The sequence below is a fragment of the Lemur catta genome, chromosome 1 (genome assembly GCF_020740605.2).
Source record: "Lemur catta isolate mLemCat1 chromosome 1, mLemCat1.pri, whole genome shotgun sequence".
In the NCBI taxonomy this organism is placed as follows: domain Eukaryota; kingdom Metazoa; phylum Chordata; class Mammalia; order Primates; family Lemuridae; genus Lemur; species Lemur catta.
Window position 1 is genome coordinate 74,377,944 of NC_059128.1, and position 15,495 is coordinate 74,393,438.

The 15,495-nt window shown below is 44.3% G+C and overlaps 1 long non-coding RNA gene across 2 annotated transcripts; it reads left to right on the forward strand.

Moving 5' to 3' along the window:
• Positions 1–1,891: 1,891 nt before the first annotated feature.
• Positions 1,892–12,437, forward strand: LOC123640827. Of its 2 annotated transcripts, XR_006736082.1 has the most exons (5): positions 1,892–2,918; positions 3,482–3,573; positions 4,634–4,697; positions 11,112–11,474; positions 12,300–12,437. It is a non-coding gene; the product is annotated as an uncharacterized LOC123640827 (long non-coding RNA). The 2 variants fall into 2 exon arrangements; XR_006736076.1 differs by lacking the exon at positions 12,300–12,437 and having other exon boundaries at positions 11,112–11,554.
• The last annotated feature ends 3,058 nt before the right edge of the window (positions 12,438–15,495 follow it).

The following is a 15,495-nucleotide window of genomic DNA, read 5'->3' on the forward strand; positions in this document are numbered from 1 at the left end:
GTACCCCCATAATATCCTGAATTTAAAAATTCTTTTTATAAATTTAAAGAATATAAGTGCAATTTTGTTACACAGGTATACCACATAGTAGTGAAGTCTGGACTTTTAGTGTATCCATCAGCCAAATACTGCCCTAGAATATCAGATCCTTGACTAGTCACTGCTTATGAGAAAATAATTTAAAACACAACAACAAGAAAACTTCAAAACTAATGCAGTGGTTGTATGCAGAGCTTTTGACCTTTTCTAGGAACAACTCAGTAGTCTATGGAGGCCACTTGAAAGAGACTTCAGGCCCGGCCTCACGTGGACCACACCCCCGAGGGTGCAGGAACGAGATGTGGACATGCTCCGGAGTCGCCTGGCTTCTCTACCAACCAGGCCACCTCTGTTAACTCACGTGCTACGTTTAATGCTGCCTGTCTGCTGCCACCACAAGTCAGAGCGACACTTTGGTCATGCAGCCCACATGCACCGGCTCTCTACTGCAGCTCCTCTCTGGGGCCTGGGGTGGAGGGCAACTCCTCATGCTACAGCAGCTGCAGGAAGTGCCGAGTGACATCACCTCCCCCTAAGCCAAGAAGCCTCCACAAGGTCAGGCCTGGAGCAGCCATCTTTGGACAGAAAACACACAAATAATCTACCTCTTTCCGCCCTGGAGAATGAGCTCACAACCCCGGGGAGCCCGGCTCTATGTGTGTGCCAGGTGATGTCAGGGTTAGTGGCCTGGCATTTTGACACTCTGCAGGTGCTTCATTCATGGAACACCACACAGTCCATAGCAGATGGCGGCGTGGGAGATGGACACTCAGTGCTAGACCTTCCCTCACTTTAAGTTATAAGGCCTTTGGGGGACAGACTCACCCACTTTCTTGGACTGCATTGTATGGATGTTGAGCCAACCAGAATGGGATAGATACTGGGGCAGGGCGGGGATGGAGAGAGCTTCTCTAGAGATTTCTCTACAAATAAAAATTCCTGGCTCTCACTTCTACCATCAACTGTTATTATCTGGTTCATGGAAAATCCTGAATTGTTGGTCATACATAGGAATGGAGTGGAAAAGTTAAAAGAAAGCTGATTTGCTCACTGCAAGGTGAGCAGAACTCTATAGAACAGGAAAGAAGCTCATGCAATGAGCTGGATAACCTGACACCTAACCTGGGTCCACCTATTCCCTACCCTGCTTTGTCCAAAGACAAGAGGTAAAAAGAGTTCAAAATCAGCCTGTATTTTAGCTCCATGAAAAATGAAATATTTGTTGTTCTTCAATTGCTGATGTACTTGGCCTGACTGCACCCCACTTTCTCCACACAGATAAGAAATGGGCATGAATAAAATGAGGGTGTTTCTTTGAACCTCTCAAAAGAAAAAGAAAAAGTGCTAGTTTGATACCTATGTTTAAATTGCCTATTATTGCCTCATTTGAATCTTTTGAAGCTCAAGCCCTTTCTGTACCCAGAGGTGTCTGTTTATCTGCCTGATGACAGATGAGGCATCAGGGACACTCACCTGGGTACCATAGAAAGATAGTAGATGTTCCTATGCATGTTCCTACGAACTTTGAATTCCAGCATCTTATCTAATGCCTGAAGCTGGCTGAAGGTGGTTTTTTAAGGAAAGGAAGGAGACAAGGAAGATAAGGGGGACACAAAGGAGGAGAAATGGAAAGAGCAAATGGAAAGACGGAGTTGGGGGGAAAGGAAGGAAGGGAAGCAGGGAAGGAGAAAGGGGAGAAGGGAGAGAGGAAAGGAAGAGAAGAAAACGGGCTAGTCAGGAGTCCACTGGAGTTTATAAAGAAACTGCTGCACAGAAGCAATGCAGCCTGGTGGTTCTGAAAGTGAAAGAGAAAGAGAAAGGCTTGCTGCTTTTCCTGCCCGCAGTCCTGGGCAGCCTCAAGACGGGGCATCGGCAGCAGAGGGGGCTTCAGCCTGCGGCCCCAGCATCTGAGTCCCCAGCATCTGAGTCCCCGGCTGCCCCACGAGTGGGGCTATGCAGACGGACCCCAGCAGGGCCAGCTGTGGGTGTCCACACTGTTCTTGCTGCTGCTCAGGAACGTCCCTGGAGGAAGTTGGTCCAGTCCAAGGCCGTTCTCTTCAGGGTTTGATGAACAATCCTCAGAAGAACGGAGGGGCACCCGAGGTTTGCCTCCTGACTCCACAAGCAATATGCCAGCAAGTGTATTTTTCCTCTTGAGGCTTAGCATGTCCTTCAGGAAACTGCAGAAAAGAGTGACCTCCTAGTGAAGGTTTCTGCCTGTGAGGGACACGGTCCCTTCCTGGCACACAAATGCCTGTGCCAGAGCAGAGGAAAATGCCTGGACTTGAACCAAAGAGGTGTCTCTGCCTGCTGTTAGCAGCGGGCTCCTGGCAGAACGGGGAAGGGCCAAGGGCAAGAACCTGAATCCTCATCCTCACCCTGCGGGCCGGCATTGCCTTTGTCTACCAGCGCCCGTCGGCCACAGCCTTCCGCCGGCTCATCCGAGCTGCGGTGGCCCCGAGCACGGGCAGGCGGCGTGGCCTTCCCGCGTGACGGCTCCAGGCTCTCCCTTCGCTTTTCTCGTCACCACGCCTGAGCAAAACAGCGCCCCTCCCGGGGCTTCATCCAGCTGCTGACTTGAGAGGGCACTTGAGCAGCTGCTGCTACGGGGGAGTCAGCCCGCCGGGGTTCAAATTCCAGCTCCGCCATTACTTGCTGGTGACCTTGGGAAAGTAACGTGCCCTCTCTGAGACTTGGTCTCCCCCTGTCTGCAGTCGTGATAACAGTGACAGGGTTGTTAGGAGGATTGAATTGTGTCATCCCTTCGAGAGCAAAGACTGTTTTATCCACCAGTATTTAGCCAACGGAAAGCACTAAGTAAATATTTATTGAATACATGCAAAATGCTTCACACGGCGTTTAGACCCTAGAAGGCTGCAGTAAGTGGATAATGCTATCTCCTTTCTCTTTATTTTCTGCTTCTCGACGCCTCCCTTGGAGGAGCTTATTTTGGCCCTTGTATCGGTCAGGGTCCCGGCAGGAAACAGATGGTGTGTTCCGACAGAGATCTCCACGAAGGAGCCATCTGCAGGGGTGATTGGGGGAACCCACGGCGGGTGGGCAGGCACTCTGGAAGTAGCCACAGCGGAAAGGTGCCGACTCCCCCAGGCCTGGAGGGCCAGGGAGGGGAGCTTCCGCCAGAGCCCTGAGAGAGAGCCACAGCTGAGCGGCCAGTCCAGAGGGCCCAACCCCTTCAAGGGAGGAGTGGAGCAGAGTGGGAGAGGGGAGAATCAACACCCACCCGCCTTCTCCTCCCTCCCTCTCATCTCTTGCTGGTGCCTCCAATGGCCAAACCTAGTGTCCACTAGTGAGGCCCTCAAGTCAGCTTCCACAGAGCAGAGCAGAGTGAACTGGGTCTAGCAGTGCAAATGGAGAAAATTTAGGATGGCCATGAAACCTCCGCAGGATTTATGTTAATAGGCATCTTTCCCAATCTACCTAGGCTCTTCAACAGGCTTGCACTAGAAAAGACAAGATCTTCTCAAAAAGGCTCAGGTCGACAGGAAAGTTTGGATTCAAAGATGCTATGAACAGGTATTTCACCTTGTATGTCTTCCTGTTGGGGGAATCTAAACATCTGGGACCCAGCTATTCCATGGAGTTGATTCCACAGCTGTATCACATCTTTGCTGCCCTTCCTCATACTACAAATTTCTACATGTAAAATCTAGCAATGGATACATGCACTTGCTGTGCTTTGAAAAAAGTAAAAGTTGAATCCAGGCACGAATAACCTACAGGTGAATTTTTTTAATGTCTGCAAAATGTGGGTAATTTTTTAATAAATAAAAATTAAAATCTACCCACATTATCATATCATAGTTGTATTGCTTACGGTGTTTGTAATAAGACTCAAAAAAAAAATCCCAGGGTGGAAGAACTAAATTAGTTTACTTTGAAGTGCTGGCATATTTGTGGCAGGGAATAAGCTGTGTGGGCAAATTCAAAGCCAGCTCTGCAGGGACCACCTGGTCTTTGAAGGCCAGTGTTGACTTTCCCAACACTGCACAGTTAAGGTTGGGTGCACGTCGTGCTAACTGGCTGCTAGCCCCACTGCCTGATAGCTGCCCAGGGGCCCAAGGCCTTCACTGGGCATGGAACACAGTGCTGATATTGGAACACTAGCTCTCTTCAGGGTCAGCGTCATCTGTTAAGTACATGCAGAGATGCATACAGCAAGACAATAACCATGTCAAAATAGTTACAGTGAGGTGTGGTTTGTTCTTTGTAGACCCTGTCTCAAATCTAGTTACCTGTTCCTAAGAAAATAACAGTGTTTAGAACTGGAAGGAAGCGATGAAGATAATGATGAGGCTAGCCAAGAATTTTGCAGCATTTATTTTGTTCTAGAAACTACCCAAAGTGCCTCACATAGTTTATCTCAAACCCTTGTCTCCCCCTCAAATAAGCATATGTCATAGATTTTATTTTATAGATGAGGGATACAAAGCCAAGTTCTATTAAGTTACTTGCCCAAGATAACAAAGCTGGTGAGTGGAAGATCTGGGATTGGAACTCAAGCAATCTAACTCCAGATTGAACTTTTCACCACTGGACAATTCTGCCTGTGATTATGTCTGTTAAATATTTACAGAGGAAGGAAAAAGTGGGAGAGCCTGCACTTTCCAAGTGAAGAGCAGCTTGCTTCAGAGAGTAGAGTAAGTGAATGTTTCCCTCTACTTTCTGCTTTTTTGCTCTTTACCTGATTTTATTTAGGAGTCAATCTATTAATTTTATAATGGAAAATAGAAACTTTCTATCAAAAGTCCATTTGGGGAATCTGGTTCTATTATGGAAACATGAGTCTCCTATAGCCTATCTCTTCCGCAGATGACAGCTACAAACCACAAACAGAATAGAGGCCAAGAATAGACCCACACATGTATAGTCAACGGATTGTTCAACAAAAGTGCCAAGGCAATTCAATGAAAAGAGTATAGCCTTTCCAACAAAGGGCAACAGATCAATGAGACAGCCATAGGTGGAAAAATGAATATTGACCCTTACCTCTCACCATATGCAAAAAGTAATTTGAAATGGATCATAGACATCCATATAACATCTAAGATTATAAAACTCTTAAAAGAAGATAAAGGAGAAAAGCTTTAGGTAAGATAAAAGAGTAGGCAAAGTTTTCTTAGAAAATGAAAATAATAGACCATTTCTTTAAATGTATTTTGACCAATGCTATTTTGTCACAATTAAAAACTTTTATTCTTTGAAAAATATAATACCATTAATAAAACATATAGCAAGCCACTGCCTGGACAAAATATTCCGACAAAGGACTTGTACCCAAAATATATTAAAAACTCTAACAACTCAATATTAAGATAAGCAACCTATTTTCTTTCATGGGCAAAAAATTGAACAGACACATCAAAAAAGAATATAAATGAGTATCTGTGAAGGGTCAAAAACACATATAAAGATGCTCCACATCATCAGTCACCAGGGAAATGTAAATGAAAACCACAATGAGACACCACTCCACATCCATCAGAAGGGCTTAAATTAAAAAGCCTGATCATATCAAGTGTTGACGAGGATGCAGAGCAACTAGAACTCTCAGACACTACTGGAAGAAATATCAAATGATACAAAATTTTTGAAAAACAGTTCAATAGATTCTTTAAAAGCTAAACATAAAGCTACCATAGACCCTGCCATTCTACAACAAATAAATAAAAACACATATCTACACAAAGACTTGCACATGAATGTTCATAGCAGATTTATGTGTAACAACCAAATACTGGAAACAACCCAAATGTCCATCAACAGGTAAATAGATAAACAAATTGTGATATACCTACCATAACACTATAATACAGGCATTAAATGGAACAAACTATTGAGACAAATAACAATGTGGATGAATCTCAAAATAATTATTCTGTGTAAAAGAAGATAAACCCCTCCCTCAAAATAAAATACATACTCTTGGATTCCATTTATATAAAATTCTATAAAATGCAAACTAATATGTAGTGGCAAAAAGTGGATCAGTCATTGCCTGGAAATGAGGGTGGAGGGAGAAATGGATCACAAAGGGGCATGAGCGGTCTTTTGAGAGAGGTGGAGATGTGGGTTATAACTATTGATTGTGGTGGCTTTGGAGCATATACATTTGTCAAAGCTCATCAAATTGTACACTTCAAATATATGCAGTTGTATAACTGCAAAGTTGCTTTAAAAAAAAATGCCTTTTCTGCTGAGCTCCTGGTCTTAGGAACTAGACAGCAAACATAGCCTCAGCACCCAGCATTCTGGTTTGCTCCTCCTCTGACAGCAATATTTGGGCTTATCATGGCAGTTCTGACTCTCCACTCTTGGCAGCCCCTTTTTTCCCCTGGTCTTTCCATTACAACTTCATCTTTCATTTGTACAGCCCTTTGATTTTCTCTTCAAAGCTTTTACTGCAGTGTAGTCACATGCATGCATTTAACTTACAGGAATTCAAGTATACACATACAAAGCAATAAAGAAAAGCAATTACAGTATTTACAAGAAAGAGAGAAACAACGTACACACTGCAGGGGGTGCCACCTGCCATTTCATCCCCAGAGTCCAAGACAGGTGATATATCTGTGCGTTTCTTCCAGCTGGTCCCATGGCTCATATAGCTCTCATTTTAAGAGAATCTCCTCATTTGAAGTGAAATTCTACTGTTTAAAACAGACGTTTTTTTGTACAACACAGACTTTAAATGCAAACCAAGTGTTTCATCTTATACTCAACTGAAGAAACAATGACCTGTCCCAGCAATGGAAAAATGCTGGTGTGTTGGACTTATTAAGGGACAGAATAGTTGTCTCCTACACAGAATCTTACGATTCATAAGGATAATTTTACTATAGCTGATTTTTATCATACATGCTGATTTTTGAACCCCTGTGTAAGACAAAGTTTACTGTATCTTTTAGGGTATTCAGAACAACCCCATGAGGTGACTAGGGCAAGTATCATTATCCACACTTGACAGAGGAGGAAACAGAGCCTCCGTGAGATTGTGACTTGCTATTACGCAGCTAATAAGGGACAGCCTCATTGCTTCAACTATATCACCACGTCCACATGTTGCCATTTTGCTGTGGGGAACCTGTGGCCTTCTGATTTCAAGATTGTTCTTTTTTAAGCACCAAAGGAGGCAAGAAAAGCTTCATCTTTCTCTGCTGCACCCCTTTTAATAAAAGGATTAGTTCTGTAAAATTTGGATCAGTCAAAAGGCCACACTTAAGGACCTAGAAGGCCACATGTGGCCTTAGGGCCTCACGTTCCCCGCACCTGGACGGCCTAAATTTGCCCTGAGTCTCAAGGAGAATTCTCATAGCAAAGATAACTTATTTTCACAATGGAAGTAGAAAATCTGGCTGATAACTCCTGGCTCTTTCTTAATATTGTCTTCTCTCTTTACTAAGAAGGAAAATATGTTAAGCCAAATATGGCAGCATTGTGAGTCTTGCCTCCCAATCACAACTTAAATTTACTTTAATTTACAACCAAGCTGTCAGTTATCCAAGTCTTAGGAAGAAAGGACACAGATGAGGCCAAATTCTGATGATATGATTCCACAAACTCAGAGGAACCAATATCCTAGAGGGAGTCTCCAATCTGCCCAGAGGGAAGGGAAAGGCTCTAGTACATGTCTAAAATGCTAAAAGGCTGGGGATTTCAACTAAAACATGGAGGACAAACTTTCTTTTAGGGATCTTAGAGCACTTCTGCATAGGGAGGTGGAGAAGCTGGATAAAATGACCTAAAAGGATAACTGTCACTCTAAAAGCCTAAAAACAATCTGTGCACAATCCATCAACCAACACATCTGTTGCCACTAGAAATCATTTATCAAAGAGTGGCAAAGATGACAGGGACTCTAGCCACTGCCCAAATCTTCATTGACAGGACCTCAGCACCAAACCAATTAAGACTTAACAAGTGTCACTGTCTCAGGTGTGACAACTAGGATAGAAACCATTCCCTGTCTCACCCAGAGTGGATGCTAAGAGACTGGGTACCCCAGTTAGGATGCATACACTTGAGGGGAGAGAGAATATATCCTGAGAGCTGTATTTTCTTTAGAGACAAGTTTCTTACATAATGAATTTCCATCCTATAAGAAGATATGAGAGTTTAGCATGGCAAATTCATACATATAACTTCACAAATCTAGTAGCAATCTCAATTCCCCTGGCTGAGGCTGTAGATCTAACCTATGCTCTAAGTTTGGGGCTACAATGTTTATGCTCACTAGTTCCGTCACTAAGCCCAGCTGCAGTGTAGAGAAAGGCTGCAAGAATTAGGGGAAATCAGAGCTCCTGAGCTCTCCTAGGTCAGTCAGAAATGTATTGAGTGACTATCAAGAGAGATGTAAATTGAAGAATGCTAATTTCTTTTGTTTGGTTGTACTGTACATGCACTTCAAAACAAGAAGAGAAGCCCAGTCACGCTCTGAGCCCAGGCACTTTGGGTTCTTATTTACCAAGTCTCATCCAATAGGCACCAGCCAGAGGCTTGGTCTGTGAATTTCGTTTGGTTGCACTGTTGTCTTTTTAAACCAAGAAATCGCTCGGCCTATACCTCCAATTTCCTCCCTTCTGGTCCAGTAGCAACCCAGGACCGTAACAAACAAGCTTCTAATGCTCTACAGATGAAGGAATGTCAGGAAAATAAACAAATTTGCTCTCTCCTGTTGCATTCCTTTCCTTAAGGGAAGAAAGTAAGAAAGGAAGACTGAGAACTAAACACAGAAATTTTCCAACAATACTTATCTTGCCAGCTCCTGCCGAGGATCACTGGCTTTGAAAACTCTTCGGGCCTGAGTTCAGGATGGCTTTTATGCAATGCCTGCTCTCTGCAAAGCTGCCATAGCATTTTTTCAGCTGTTTTCCAATTGCCTGAAAGGAGCATAGAGTAAAATGCCTTGGCTAGGTGGAAGGAACAGAGGGAAACAGAGCACAATTGTTTCTTCCTCAAATGTATTTTAAAAAAGAAACCCTTCCCCAGGGCATAGACTGCTTGGTTTCTCATAGAGCCTTGGATGCAGAACCTTTGAGGATGGTTCTCTGAATAGGAGTGAATTGCACCAGGTTTGAACCACTGAAGGCCACACCCTTAGAAAGGGTAGACCCAAGAAGGGCCATCACCAAGAACTTCAGCCACTGGTAGAAGTAGTTCAAGGGCAGTGTCATTTTGCCAAATGCATTGTTGTCTCCAAAGTCTAAAGCACTGAGTGTATACATGGAGAAAGTGAGGCACAAATACAGCTCAGTGATTATCCATGGTGTTCCTTATTCTGTCACTCCTGGAGCCAAGACAAGACCCCGTGCCTTCTAGGCTACCAGAACAAACTTTTTTTTTAATTTATTTTTTAATTTCAGAATATTATGGGGGTCCAAGCACTTTGGTTACATATATTGCCTATGCACTGCCTGAGTCAGAGCCACACACCTGGGCATCCCCCAGACAGTGTGCACCACACCCATTTCCCCATCCTCTGCATCCCCCTCCCACCTGCCTGACATTCAGTGAATGTTACTTTCCTATGTGCACGTAAGTGTTGCTCAATTAGCCCTCCCAATAGGTTTCTGGGACAGGACACTGAAGAGTTTGTCTGGGAGAGTATCCTGTCCCAGAAACCTATGAGGGGGGGTATTCTATATAGGACATTTTGGTATTTCAGAGGCAAAATATTCATGACCCACTCCCATGATCCATTTTCAGAGATTTGCCATTTGCTAAATGAGAGCCTTGGATGCAGGACCTTTGGGGATGGTTTTGCTAAATGAGCAGGATCATGAATTTTAATCCTGCTCCCTGTTCAGGGGTATATCAGAACGAGCCTCCAGATAAAGAGTGAGTCTAGCCCAGCAATAGCAGCGGCCCCAACATGGCTTTATTAATCTCCATTTGTCCTCACCCGGCAAATCAGTTGGTGAATGTGGCAATCGAGGACTCCTGTATGTTGAGAAGCTGCTGGGTCGCGTACTTCCATTATGTTTCATTATGCCCTAGTTAGGAGTTGAATTTGCCCTCATGTCTGGGTCTGGATTAGACTGATTTGCCACTTACAGAGGACGAGTGCCAGGCAGGAGTTTCTCGGCAGCACCTCCTGCCAGCCGACCAGCAGCAGGCAGAATCCCTCCCCAGGTGTCTACCTGTCACCACTGGGCAGGGGTGAGAAGTATGTAGCTGCCTTTTCTTTTTCCATGGCAGCATTGTTCTTTGTCTAACTTTCATCTCCCTGCCATCTCACAAGGCTCTTTTAAAATAAAGTATATTCAATAGCATTATCAAACAAAGGCTGGCAACAAAACTCAAGAATTGTATGTTTCTTCAATTTAATATAGATCTCTAATGTCTGGAGATTAAAAAGATATTTTAAATTTTTTGTCATACAAGTTGCATTCTTATTGTGGAGGCACTCTTTATAAGTTTATGCCATCAGTATATTTGTCTGAGTGCCTAAATGTATGCATAAGAGCCCCAGCTACCTGGGAAATGAGGCCTCCCTTGAAAAATTCACCATAGCATGGCTAGAGTGCTTGGATTTTGTCTCATAAAGAAACGCTTTCATTTGATGAAATTATTTAAATGTGACTGTGGTCACAATGGTGGGTGGGAAAAGCCACTTACAAATTAGAGAGATGAGTTTACTGCCTTTGAAGGAATGGCTTTTCAGCAAAATCTCTGCTATTCCAAAATCAAAATCATTTAAGTGAGTTCAAAATTCAACTCTATGTCTGTTTCCATTGCCTATATGAAAAGACATTTTTGGTTCATGGGTCAGTGAATGTGACAGCTTGAATGCTAAGTCAGGAAATAAGAAACTTTAGAGAGGTAATTAATGTTTTTAATTACTGCTTACACATGTTTGGAAGCGAGGAAAGGGCTTATAGTCTCATTCCAAAGCCCCTGCACCTGACCATGCCACCCAGCACATGCTTGTCACACATGAGGTTGCTCTGTAGAAGTTCGGACCCATCCCTGTTTACTCTTTCTCATCAAAGGAGAGCAGAATTTCAGAATCACTATCAAGAATAATAAATAATGATTGTGCTTCAATTTTGCAGGACCTGTGCTAGACCCTGGGGTGCAGAGGTGAAAAGATGCATTCTTAAGGACCTTAAAGACTCTAGAGCAGCTGTGCAAATAGACAACTTGCGATGCAAGGCAGCCTGAGCCAAGGGCACACAGAGATGCAGGCAGAGACCCTCCAAAAGGGCGTGAGGCACCTGACGGCTTTGTGGAGGAAGCTTTGTGCCCTTGAAGCAGGGAGAAGCACAGGCAAAGGGCAGCCCTGCAGAGGAGACTCATCGTGGGCCGGCAGTTTGGTGATTTGAACAGCGGCAGTCGTTGGAAGGCACACGGTGGACTGAGGAAACAAGCAGACCAGTCCAGCAGGATGAAAGAATTCATAAATAACAGGCTAGGAGGTGAGGGCAAAGAAGCAAGCGAAGGCACAGCCTGCAGAAGTCATGAAAGCCGGGCTTGTGTGCACCAAGTGTAAACCAGATGCCACTTTATTAAACTTTCATCAGCCTTCTGTCAGTGTTAATGCAGGAAACACTGGTGGAGTGTTCCATTTCTTTGTTTTTCTATTTGTTTGTTTTGGGGTTTTGAACTGCCCACAGACTTTCCCTTCAGCTCTCCACCGTTTGAACTTGATATGGTAAGCAATTAGGAAAAACAGACGAGATTAGAGGTTGTGTAGCTGCTACCAAAGAATAGAATAAGAATTCCAAAGCCTTAATCTCAGGATAAGGCAGCAACATGACTTCCAACAGGTAAAATTTTTTTTTAAAAAATAGTAATTGAATACTTTACTTAACTACCTGAAGAACAGATCTAATTATGGCTCTATTTTACATTGGTGCTTTTACCCATTCAATTTTTAACTGATCACTTTGTTCTGGTCCTGAAAGAAATACCTGGTGGACAAGGCAGCTGCCATATTGGTATGAAAATATCGTACTTATATTTCTGGAGCATTGGCTTATTCACAAAGTGCCTCACTGTGTGTCCCATTTGCTCAGCACTACAGGTGGGTAAGGACAGAGTCATTATCATTGTTTCCTTTTACGAGTGAGGCAGTTGAGCTTCAGACAGATCATGTGATGTGCCCTAGGCACCCAGCTTGGGTCAGGTTTGGGTCTCAACCCACCAGGTCCCAAGACCTCCTGTGCAATGTCTTGACCAAAATCTCACCTTTTCCTCTGCATAGCCTATTGTCTAATATTTTGCCTTGAATTTCTTTAAAGAACTCTTTGGTCTTCTTCCACAAACTGTTTTCTTGGACCATGTCTACCCCAAGGAAGAAAGCTTTACACCTTATTCTCTATGGCTACCAACTGGTCAGAGGTAATGTTTATTATTGGAAACACTGTTATTTAATCCTCCACAACACCCCTAGAATATAGAAACTGATATTCAGATTTGACAGATGTGAAGTCAGGTTTAGAGCAATAAAGTGATTTGATTTGACCAAGCTCAATTACCTAGTAATTGACAGAGTGGGAATTCCAAAGCTCTCAACCACACCGGCAGAAAAGTGCCCCAGTAGAGGTAGAGAGTTGTAAAGAAGTGATTCTCAGGGCAGGATTTCTTTCTCCCCTGCGTCAGACTGACCGGATTCCTGTTAAAACTCAGATTTCTGATCCAGGATGTCTGAAGCAAAGCGTCTGTCCTATTTCTTCCGTAAAGGAAGGAGGCCCAACTTGGGAGGCAGATCTGAATCTGTTCCCAACTCTGCCTCTAACCACGCTGTGACCCTGTGCTAATCACTTGACATCTTGGAACCTTAGTTCAAGTTCAGCATCAGTAAAATCTCACTGTAAGGAGGGCAAATGATGTCATCCTATGCCAAATTTTTCTGAGTTTACATCCTCTCCTCCTTTAATTAGGCTCCAGAGACTCTATTAAGTGGTTTCAGCATTACCTTCTCCTCCAGCAAGACTCAGCAGGAAGGTTTGGAAGGCTCTAAAGCCACAGAAGTCCTGTGCAGAGAAACAGCTTAAGCCCAGGTCACACTGCAGGGAGCTGGGCTCCAGCACAGCAAATGCCACCTTGAATGGCCAGATGTGGCTGCACAGTCATGACCTCCGAGGGCACCCACCATCTAGCAGCCATCCTCAGGGAGAGAATTTCCGAAGTCCATACTTGAAAGATGCCCAGCCCGAGCCTCCTGTTAAGAGGCCAGGTTCTAAGCTCCAGGGATGATGGATGTGCTCTTTGGCCAAAACTTTTGGGCTTACAGTGTGGCTGACCAGAAGAATTTCCTGACTTTGAGAAAAGCTTGAGCACCTGTTATGAAAGGTAGGCTGGTGTGTGTCACACTGTCACAATGTCCCTTCTGTGAACTTCAGAAAGCTGGGGAAGCATTGCTGCAGACATGGGGGCGAGCAGAGGACTGGGGCCTGTGGTCCTGCCAGCCTGGGTTAGAAACGGGAAAGGCCTGAACTGATCAAGGCAGAACCTGGAGTAAGTGGGAATGCATTCAGAGCCAGGACAGTAATAAATAATAAATATGTCTTCCTTGAAGTGGAAGGGAAATTCTCCTTCTAGCCCCTTCTAAATTATTTTGTTCAAGACATATGAAAGGCGTCAGTCTCTACTCCTACTCCCAACCCTCAAAGCTTTTAGAGGAAAGTTTTACTATTCAGTACCAAGACTACCCAGTGCTGCCAGGGGAGTGAACTACTAGGATTTGGAGGACAATCGGGGAAAACAAGAAGGCAATTCCTCCTATAAAATATGACCTGGGTTTGACCTGCTCAGGTCCACTTACACTTGAATTTTTTTCAGTAAAAGTTACATATAGTGTGCCTGCCTCTCCTACCTCCCTTTCTACCTATCCTTTCTCTGCCACTCCTGAGACAATAAGACAATCTCTCCTCTTCCTCCTCCTCCTCAGCCTACTCAATGCGAAGACCACAGGATGAAGATCTTTTTGATGATCCACTTCCACTTAATGGAGAGTAAATGTATTTTCTCTTCCTTGTGATTTTCTTAACAACATTTCCTTTTCTCTATCTTGCTTTAGTGTAAGAATACAGTATATAATACATATCACATACAAAATATGTGTTAATTGATTGCTTGTGTTATCGGTAAGGCTTCTGGTCAACAGTAGGCTATTAGTAGTTAAATTTTGGGAGAGTCAAAAGTTTTACTCAGATTTTTCACTGCACAGGGAGTCAAGGGTCAACTGCATTAGCTTGCTAAGGCTGTCATAACAAAGTACCACAAATTGGGTGGCTTAAACAACAGAAATTTACCGTCTCAGTTCTGGAGGCTAAACGTCCAAAATCAAGGTGTCTGCAGAGCTGATTTCTTCTGAGAGCTGTGAGAAAAGGAGCTGTTCCAGGCCTCTCTCCTGGCTTGTAGACGGCTGTCTTCTCCCTGTGTCTTCACATCACCTTTCTTCTATGTGTGTGTCTGTGTCCAAAATTCCCCCCTTGCACCCTTTTTATAAGGACACCAGTCATAGGGCCAATCCCAAGGACCTCATGCTAACTTGCTCACTTCTGCAAAGATCCTATGTCCAACAGGCTCACATTCTGAGGTCCTGGGAGTTAGGACTCCAACATATCTCTCTGGGAGAGAGCACAATTAAACCTACAGCAGCTCACTTTTCACAAAAGCTAGTTCCGTGGTTCTGAAGGAGGGGAAGAACGTCAGAATGAATGCTCATTCATGGGCAAGGCACACTGGGGGATGGGTGAGGGGATTAAATCAGAGAGAGTGGGACAGGCTCTGGAACCCAGTTGGGGAGAAGGTCCTGTGCAGCCTACTGACAGAATGGGAAGGCTCTGGGTTCCAGCAAAGGGCTGGATTGTCTGAGTGTGTTTCGTGCTGCTATAACAGAATAATTGGGACTGAGTAATTTATGAAGAATGAAATTTATTTCTCACAACTCTGGGAGCTGAGAAATCCAAGACCAAAGCATCAGCAGGTTTGGGGTCTGGTAGGGACCCAGGCTCTGCTTCTAGGATGGGGCTTTGACTGCTGCTTCCTCCAGAGGGGAGGAACACTATTCCTCCCGTGGCAGCAGAGTGGAAGAGCAAACCTACTCCCACAAGCCCTATTTAGAGCAGCATCAATCCTTTCATGGCATTAATGACCTAAACACTTCCCATTAGGCCCCATTTCCAACATTGTTGCCTTGGGGATTAAGTTGTAACCTATGAATTTTGGAGGGGACGCAAACATTCAGACCACAGCATAGATGAATGGACTTTATCCATGGGCAGCCCTCAAATGCTGGAAGGGCCAGCTGTGGTGAGCAGGCTCTGCACAGGGACCCAGGGACCAGATCCATCCATGGCTGGCTGCAGAGAGCAGAGAAACCACAAAGGTCAAAGCCAGCCTGCCGCATGCGCCTGGGGGCTCCCCTCCCACCCCCATGAATGAGGCCCTATAACCAGCTTCCTGGAGAGGAAAAAAAAAGATAGATAT